Raw genomic sequence first — 9,902 nt, 5'->3', positions numbered from 1 at the left:
ACACAGTCTTTATAGTTTAGGCCCAGATTACAAGAATTAGCAAGCCTTAGATACCTAACATAATTTTTATTTCTTATAATGGAGTTTCTCAAAATTATTTGAAGTATGGTTCAAATGGCTCTGAGCACTAGGGGACTTAACTTCTGAGGTCATCAGTCCCCTAGAACTACTTAAACCTAACTAACCTAAGGACATCACACACACCCATGCCCGAGGCAGGATTCGAACCTGCGACCGTAACGGTCGCGCTGTTCCAGACTGTAGCGCCTAGAACCGCTCGGCCACAACGGCCGGCTTTGAAGTCTGAAATCATTTGAACTTTCATTGCATGCCTGTCGCCAGAATCTTTGTCTCGTTCTTGGTTATTTTTCATGTAACAATATAAATTATCCAAGCATCATAACTGGAACTAAAGTGAAAGCTTCCCTTGCATATGACTTTTGCGCATATAAATGTATTTTCTGATTTGCTCGAACAGTCCACGGGTGTACTGCCGGTCCACAGTGTCCAACGGGCGCAATATTTCGGCGATGAGACATGTCGCCATCGTCAGGTGCGCTGACGAACTGAGCTGCTGAGGGCGGGCGGCCGTCTTAAATCCCCTCCCCTCGCAAGGCGTTCTCTCCGCGGTCAGCACCCGCGCGTCAGCGGTCGCTGAGACGCTGGCGTCGCCGTCTGTGGTGGTGTCGGTATAATTTCCTCGTCCACCCTAGTCGCCCGTTCGTTTCTTTTGATGAGCGTCTTCTTGTTCAGTCAATACTGGTTCCCATGCCCTCCTGAGGTTGTAGCCAGAATCTCGGTTGATGAGTCCGTCCCTTGTACGAATTTCTTTGCCTCTCTAACGACGTTGTCCCAGTATTTAGATGTCTGTGCCAAGACCCTGGTATATTGGTATGTTGGAAGTCCATTTCGTGATTTTGGGACAAACAGAGCTCTGCGACCGCCGACTTGTTGGGGTAACCAAGTCGAGTGTGCCTCTGATGTTCTCGGCAACGATCTTCGATGGTACGCACTGTTTGTCCAATATAAGTCATCCCACATTGACACGGAAACTGGTATAAGCCGGCCTTCCGCAAACCGAGACGGTCTCTGACACTTCCCAATAATGCTCGTGCTTTATTTGGTAGACAAAAGACAGCTCCTACTCGGTGTTTCCTCGGTATTCGTCATATTTTCCCCGATAGTGTGCCAGTATACGCTATACAGGGTGGTCCATTGATAGTGACCGGGCCAAATATTTCACGAAATAAGCATCAAACGAAAAAAAAGAACGAAACTCGTGTAGCTTGCAGGGGGAAACCAGATGGCGCTATGGTCGGCCCGCTCGATGGCGCTGCCATAGGTCAAATGGATATTAATTGCGTTTTCCCAAATAGGGACCCATATATCTTATTACATATTCGTATGGTACATAAAGAAATATGAATGTTTTAGTTGAACCACTTTTTTCGCTTTGTTATAGATGGCGCCGTGACAGTCACAAACGTATAAGTACGTGGTATCACGTAATATTCCGACAGGGCGGACGGTATTTGCTTCGTGATACATCACCCGTGTTAGAATGGACCGTTTACCAATTGCGGAAAAGGCCGATATCGTGTTGATGTGTGGCTATTGTGATCGAAATGCCCAACTGGCGTGTGCTATGTATGCTGCTCGGTAATCTGGACGACATCATCCAAGTGTCCGGACCGTTCGGCGGATAGTTACGTTATTTAAGGGAACAGGAAGTGTTCAGCCACATGTGAAACGTCAACCACGACCTGCAACAAATGATGATGCCCAAGTAGGTGTTTTGGCTGCTGTCGCGGCTAATCCGCACATCAGTAGCAGACAAATTGCGCGAGAATCGGGAGTATCAAAATCGTCGGTGCTGAGAATGCTACATTAACATTGATTCCACCCGTACCATATTTCTATGCACCAGGTATTGGATGGCGACGACTTTGAGCGTCGTGTACAGTTCTGCCACTGGGCACAAGAGAAATTACGGGACGATGATAGATTTTTTGCACGCGTTCTATTCAGCGACGAAGGATCATCCACCAACAGCCGTAACGTAAACCGGCATAATATGCACTATTGGCCAAAGGAAAATCCACGATGGCTGCGACAAGTGGAACATCAGCGACCTTGGCGGGTTAATGTATGGTGCGGCATTATGGTGGGAAGGATAATTGGCCCCCATTTTATCGATGGCAATGTATGCTGATTTCCTACGTTATGTTCTACCGATGTTACTACAAGATGTTTCACTGCATGACAGAATGGCGACGTACTTCACAATCAGTGGACCACCCTGCATAGGCAGTGGCTATCTCTCCATGACTTCTTCCGTCTCCACACGCTGTACTGTAGAGGTGGGGCGGAGAGCGCGTCTGATCTGCCATTCCGAGTACCCGTTTTCCGGAATACAGGTTTGAGGTGTTCCAGCTCTTGGGGCAGAGTCTCTGCGTCAGAGATGGTGCCCGCCCTGTGCACCAGTGTTTTTAGCACCCTATTCTTCTGTGCAGCGTGGTGGCAGCTCTCCACATGCACATACAGGTTGGTGTGCGTTTTCTTCCTGTACATCCCGTGGCCCAGGGTGCCATCCGCTCTTCTTTTGATCATGACGTCCAGGAATGGTAATCTTCCTTCTGCTTCGGTCTCCGTAGTGAATTTGATGTTCGGATGTATGGAGTTAAGGTGTGTAAGGAAGTCTAGGAGCTTGTCCCTTCCATGGGGCCAGATCACGAACGTGTCATCCACATAACGTAGGCAACAAGTAGATTTATATCTGGATGACGCCAAAGCTTCCTCCTCGAAGTACTCCATATAGAAATTCGCGACCACAGGCGAGAGTCGGCTCCCCCATCGCGACTCCTTCTGTTGTTTCATACTATTTTCCATTAACGAGAATTTACGTGGAGGCTTCTCCATTAAAAAGAAAACACTACTGGTGTTTCTGTAGTTATTTGAAGTCATTTACTTTTCTCATGGTATTGCAGGCAGTGCACACAAAGTACCGCGGTGGGGGACGTAACGGATAGAAAGCATGACTACATGAAATGAAATTACCGATTAGAGATAAAAATCAGTCATTGCCCGCGTTGGTTGGCCGCGCATATTACCATGCCACCGTTTCATAAAAAATGTGGGTCATGAAAAAATCTCGTAAAGGCGCTAGACAAAACCTCAGGTGGTTTTCGTCCACGAGTTGAGGTATGTGGAAGATGGTGTGTTCATAGCTCGACTAATGAGAACATTATTGTTCACATCCATTTCCACGGTTTATTTAATGGTTGTGGAATACATTCATAGGTATATTCAAATCAGTCGTTCTCAAATTGCTGGGACACTATAAGTCTCCTGACTATGTGATTGTGTGGATACACACAGAGGTTACAAAATATCCTAGAAATTCACCTCCTCGACACACACATTTACTTCTTTACCGAGGACATAGATCCAATCATCGACAAACACTGTGAATATTTTCATCAAGATATCTCCGTCATGGAATTATGCCCTCTGACTCAGTGAAGTGCTCCAATGCCTGGCAGCAGCCGCAGGCCGGGAGACAAGCAGTAACAGGGATGTAACAGATTTTGAGACATCTTTCGAGTTCCTAACCAGAAGCGAGTTATACAGTTTCATCTGTGGGCTTTGGTAGTTTAGTTTTTGAATTTCTGTGTGTTAATTTGAAGTAGTAAAGGTTGTCAGTCTTGCTTGTGAAATGAAAGCAGAGCTCCCCATTTATAGCATAGTCGATAGGACTGACTACGGACCTCTGGCACAGAGCCGAGGGGAGGCTCTGAATCAAAGGCTCAGACGGTTCTGAGAGTGTGTAGGCAGCAGGTTCCTCGAGTTGCGCCATAGGATGGCGGGGTTTTGGATTCTGCTAAATAGGTCACGAGAACATTACACACTGAAGGTGACTGCATGGGTAGCGGGGGCTGTGTCTCATGGACTGGGTAGTTCTTTAACGTTACAAGGTCTCAGGAAAACACAAAAAGTGCTTCACTCTCAAAGGTCGAAAACAGGAAGAACATAGAACTAGGAACCATCGATATAACAGTTGAAAATTGTCATAGCTGTTTTGGTAGAGTACCAGAGCTCCAAGAACAATCAGAAACCACTGATGCTCAAATCGTTATAGGCCCTGAATGCTGCTAAGTTCAGCCGAAATATTTGCGAGAGACCTAACGGTGTTTAGTAAGGATAGGCTAAATACAGCTGGCGGTGGCGTGCTTGTTATTGTTAAAGGCAGTTTATCTCCCACCGAAATTAAATTAGACAGTTCCTGTGAGTTGCTGTGGATAGAGGTCATTCTTCGGAATCGGAACAAAATACTAAGTGGTTCGTTTTACCGATCTCCCAACGCAATTGATATAATTGCTGAGAGGTTCAAAGAAAGCTTGCGTATAATTTCAAACACCTACCCAACTCATAGATTTATAGTTTGTGGTGACTTTAATTTACCTTCAATGTGTTGGTAGAATACCCATTTAAATCCCAATGTACACATAAAACATCATCCGGAATTGTACCAAACGCATTCTCTGAAAGTTACTTCGAGCAATTAGTTAATGAGCCCAGTCGAACGGTAAACGGGTTTGAAAACACACTTGACCTCTTGGTAACAAATATTCCTTATCTAATAACGAGCATCAAAACTGATATATAGAATAGTGAACACATGGTTGAGATAGTGAGACTGAATACCGAGACTACCAAATTCCCAATAATAAAAAAAGAAATCGACAAATACAGTTATTCAAAAAAACAGATAAAAATTTGCCTGACACCTTCTTGAGAGAGAATCCACTCTCCTTCCCAATTAGCAATGTAAGCGTATACTGGATGTGGCTTGAATTCAGAGAAAACGTATCGCCAGCTAGTGAGACATTTAGACCAAACAAATTAACGAACGACAGATCTGATGCCCCATGGTACACAAAACAGATCAGAACACAGTTTCAAAAACAATGTAAAAGCGTGCGACTTTTAAACGAAAGCAAACTCCCCAAGATTACAGAAGCTCGAAATTTAGCGTGGAGTTAAATACGAGATGCTTTTAAAAGTTTCCACAACGAAACTTTGACTCGAAATCTGGAAGAATATCTAAACAGATTCTGGTCGTATGTAAAATATGCTAGCGGCAAGACATAATCAGTGTCTTCTCTACGAGATAGCAGTGGAAACACCATCGATGACAGTGCTGGTAAAGCAGAGTTATTGAACACAGCCTTCCGAAATTCCTTCACGAAAGAGGTCGAAGTAAATATCTCCGAATGCAAATCAAGAACAGTTGGCAACATGAGTAATTTAGAGGTACATATCCTCGGCGTCGTGAAGTAACTTAAATCACTTAATAATAGCAAGTCTTCCGGTCCAGCTGTAATCAAGTTAGGTTACCTTCAGAGTACGCTGATGCGATAGCTCCTTACTTAACAATCGTATACAATGGCTCGCTCGACGAAAGATCCGTACCTAAAGACCGGAGAGTTGCACGGATCACACCAATACTCAAGAAAGATAGTAGAAGTAATGAACTAAGTTACAGACCCATATCATAAACGTCAATATGTAGCAGCATTTTGGAACATATATTGTGTTCGAACATTATGAATTACCTCCAAGAAAAGTCTATTGATACACATCAACACGTATTTACGAAACATCGTTCTCCTGAAACTCAGCTAGCTTTTTACTCACACGAAGTGTTGTGTGTTATCGGCAAGGGATTTCAAATTGATTCCGTATTTCTAGATTTCCAGAAGGCTTTTGACTCCGTACCTCACAGCCAGCTTGTAATCAAATAGCGTACTTATGGAATATCGTTTGTTACGCGACTGGATTAATGATTTCCTGGCAGAAGGGCCATATTTCCTAGTAGCTCACGGAAAGTCACTGAGTAAAACAGAAGTGACTTCTGGCGTTCCTCAAGGTAGTGTTATAAGCTATCTCCTGTTCCTTCTCTGTATAAACGATTTAAGAGACAATATGAACAGCTGTCTTAGGTTGTTTGCACATGATGCTATCATTTATCGTCTAATAAAGTGATCAGAAGATCAAAACAAATTTGCAAAACGAATTAGATAAGATATAATTATGGTGCGAATGTTGGTAATTGACCCTAAATAATGAAAAGTGTGAGGTCATCCACATGAATTCTAAAAGGAATCCTTTAAAGTTCGGTTACACGATAAATCAATCGTGTGCATAGAAAATATTGTGAGGAAGGTGAACCAAAGGCCGCGTTTTATTGGCAGAACGCTTAGAAGACGTAACACATGTACCAAAGAGACTGCCTATACTACGATGTTCAAAAAAAAAAAAAAAATCAAATGGTTCTGACCACTATGGGACTTAACTTCTGAGGTCATCAGTCCCCTAGACTTAGAACTACTTAAACCTAACTAACCTAAGGACATCACACACATACATGCCAGAGACAGGACTCGAACCTGTGACCGTAGCGGTCGCGCGGTTCCAGACTGAAGCACCTAGAACCGCTCGGCCACAACGGCCGGCTACTACGCTGTACGGCTTCTTTTGGAACACTGCTGCCCGGTGTGAGATATTTACCAGATAGGATTATTGGAGTACACAGAGAAAGTTCAAAGAGGACAGCAATATTTGTCTTATCGAAAAAGAGGGGAGAGAGTGTCACGCATATGATATAGGATTTGGAATATATATCATTAAAACAAAGGCATTTCTCGTTGCGGCGGGATCTTCTCGCGAAATTTTAATCACTAACTTCCTCCTCCAAATGCGAAAGGATTTTGTTTACGCCGACCTATATAGGGAGAAGCGATCATCATCATAAAATAAGAGGAATGTCTTTTAGAGAGTGGAATAATAGAGAATTATTGTGAAGGTGTTTCGATGAACCCTCTGCCAGGCACTTCAATGTGATTTGCAGAGTATCCATGAGGATGTAGATGTAGAGCGCTGGATGACTACTGACGAATGTTTCAGCCCGAAACACTAACTGATCAGCACAAAATAAGCGTAATATGTATTATAAATAACTCCCCCCCTCCCCCCTGTGGACCTTGCCGTTGGTGGGGAGTGGGGAGGCTTGCGTGCCTCAGAGATACAGATGGCATTTCCGTAGGTGCAACCAAAATGGAGGGGTATCTGTTGAGAGGCCAGACAAACGTGTGGTTCCTGAAGGGCGGCAGCAGCCTTTTCAGTAGTTGCAGGGGCAACAGTCTGGATGATTGACTAATCTGGCCTTGCAACACTAACCGAAACGGCCTTGCTGTGCTGGTACTGCGAACGGCTGAAATCAAGGGGAAACTACAGCCGTAATTTTTCCCGAGGGCATGCAGCTTTACTGTATGGTTAAATGATGATGGCGTCCTCTTGTGTAAAATATTCCCGAGGTAAAATAGTCCCCCATTCGGATCTCCGCGCAGGGACTACTCAGGAGGGAGGGGGGGGAGGGAGGGGGGGGGTTATAAAGTAGCGCAGCAGTGCTTCATTGGTCGATTACTTGAGAATGAGGGCACTTAGTGACTTATAATACGCTTACGACTAGGAGATGAAACGCCATAAACGTTGATCTGAGAGAAAATAAATGTGCACCACGAGAGATACAGGTGAAATATATGTAGACATATGTGTGGAATATATTAAATACAGGTGAAATACACTGATCAGCCTAAACATTATGTCACTGCCCATCGCATGGTGGCGTGTGGGCTCGTGACGCGCTAACAGAAGCATGTAAGCGGAGCAGACACGGACAGGGATCATCCTAGCGAAGATATGGGCTGCAAATGGGGAAATCCATTGAGGTAAACGACTTCGACAAATTACTATTACACAGAACATGTTAACGAGTATCTCGAAAACGGTGAGACAGGTCGAATGTACACGTTCTATTGTCGTGAGCATCTACGGAAAGAGGTAGGAGGACATGAAACTACCATTCGCGCTAAATGGTTGGACGTCCACGACTCTTCCCAGAATGTGGGGTTCGAACGCTTGTATGCTCTGTAAGGTAGGACAGATGGTGATCTGTGGTATCTCTGCCGAAAGAGCACATTGCACAAGCACAAGTGTTTCGGAGCACTCTGTCCATTGTACATTGTTGAACATGAAACTCCGCAGCAGACCACGTGTTCTCATGTTGACCCAACGATATCGTCAATTACGTTTTCAGTGGGCAGGGGACCATCGGGATTCGTCCGTCCATCAATGGAAGTGTGTCGGCTCTTCGGGCGATTCTCATTTCTACTGCACTAGGTCACTGGTCATCTCTACAAGCGCCGTCATGGAGGTGAACGGCAGCACGCTGCTACTGGGGATAGTATTAAGTTATGGGAGACATTCTCATGGTCTCGCGTGGGACCTATGGTAGTAGTCGTAGACACACTGACAGCTTCGAATCAGCTGCATTCCTTCATGCTTCATCTCTTCCCCAACGGCGGTGTCATCTTCAAGTAGTATAACTATCCGTGTCTAGGAGCCAGAACCGTGATACGGTGGTTTGAAGAGCATTATAGTGAACTCACGTTGATGTGTCGGTGACAGAATTCACCTGCTTTAAATCCTATGCAACCCATCTGGGTCGCTATCGGGCGCCTTACCTCTCACGCAGATCAGCGACTTGTTATTTACGTGAATTGCATGATATTTGCGTAAAAATCTAATGCCACATAGCTCTACAAACCGACCAAAGAAATGTCGGAACCCTCACATGCAGAATCAGTGATGTATTTCGTTCCAAAAAAACCGGACAAACAATCTATTAATCAGGTGGTCCTAGTGCTTTGGCTTATCAGTTTGTATGTGACATCCCGAACCCAAGAAAACACGCAGGTGGAAAGCTCCTCCTAAACTCCAGCTTCGATTTCAACCAGACTTGGTACACATGTTATTTTCTCTCTGGAAAGGAATACAGTGGGGTTAGAACCACCAACTTCCTGTAGGGGTGGGGATGGTAATTTGGTGATGGAGAGAGAAGGGGGGAGGAGGAGATGGACAGAGAGATAGGGCAGGTGCTGACGAACAGAGAGGAGGGTGGAGCAAATGGGCAGATAGAGGATGAGTGATGATTAGATGGAGGATTAAATGGGCAGATAAACAGGGAAGGAGCCGATGGAGAGAGAGAGAGGGGAGAGCAGATTGGCAGAGAATGAGTGGAACAGATGAACAGAAAGTGGTGGAAGAGGGCATTGAGAGAGAGTGAGGTAAAGGGGGGGGGGCGGGCAGGAGGACATGAACAGAGAGTGGGGCTGGAGTAGATGGACAGAGAGAGGGAGAAAGAGTAGATGGTTAGAGGGGGCTGTGGTGTTGATGGCCTGAGATGGGGAGAAGGCGGAGACGGGCTTACAGAATATTGGAATAAATTCATAGATGGGCAATATTTCATACTTAGATAGCATGATATAAAATCAGACAATGGTGTGAAGATAAGCTTTATTGGTTTACAGTACTTTCATGTTCCAAGACTGATTTCTCTTAGATATTTTCAGTTAGCTGAAAAAGGATATGACAGGTCAGAGGAGCAACCAGCATCAGATCTAGAATGTTTCATAAAACAAGTTTACGAGTGTGGTCTCTTGGTCTCTAGCTGTAACTTTGTGTTGAAAGAAAGAAGCCGCTTCAAGCATTAAATAATTCCTGGTGTATTGGTCAATGAGCATTGTAGGTATTATCCTTCACACCATAACACCAGGAATATGCCCGGTGTTAAAATACATAGTTAAGTGCCTCTAATTTAAAAAGAGTGTTTATTTCTAAGTGATAGCCTGCTATCTGTGTTACAAATGAAGACGTCTTCAATATGGAATAGGAGTATCCAAAGTGAAGGAATACATGGCAGCAGTCCATGACAAAGCAGATGTCGCAAAAGGATGGACTTGCAAAAGTCACATCCACTAACATGCTGCCAACAACAGAGG

This window comes from Schistocerca serialis, chromosome 3, assembly GCF_023864345.2.
Source record: "Schistocerca serialis cubense isolate TAMUIC-IGC-003099 chromosome 3, iqSchSeri2.2, whole genome shotgun sequence".
NCBI lineage: Eukaryota > Metazoa > Arthropoda > Insecta > Orthoptera > Acrididae > Schistocerca > Schistocerca serialis.
This window is presented reverse-complemented; position numbering follows the sequence as displayed.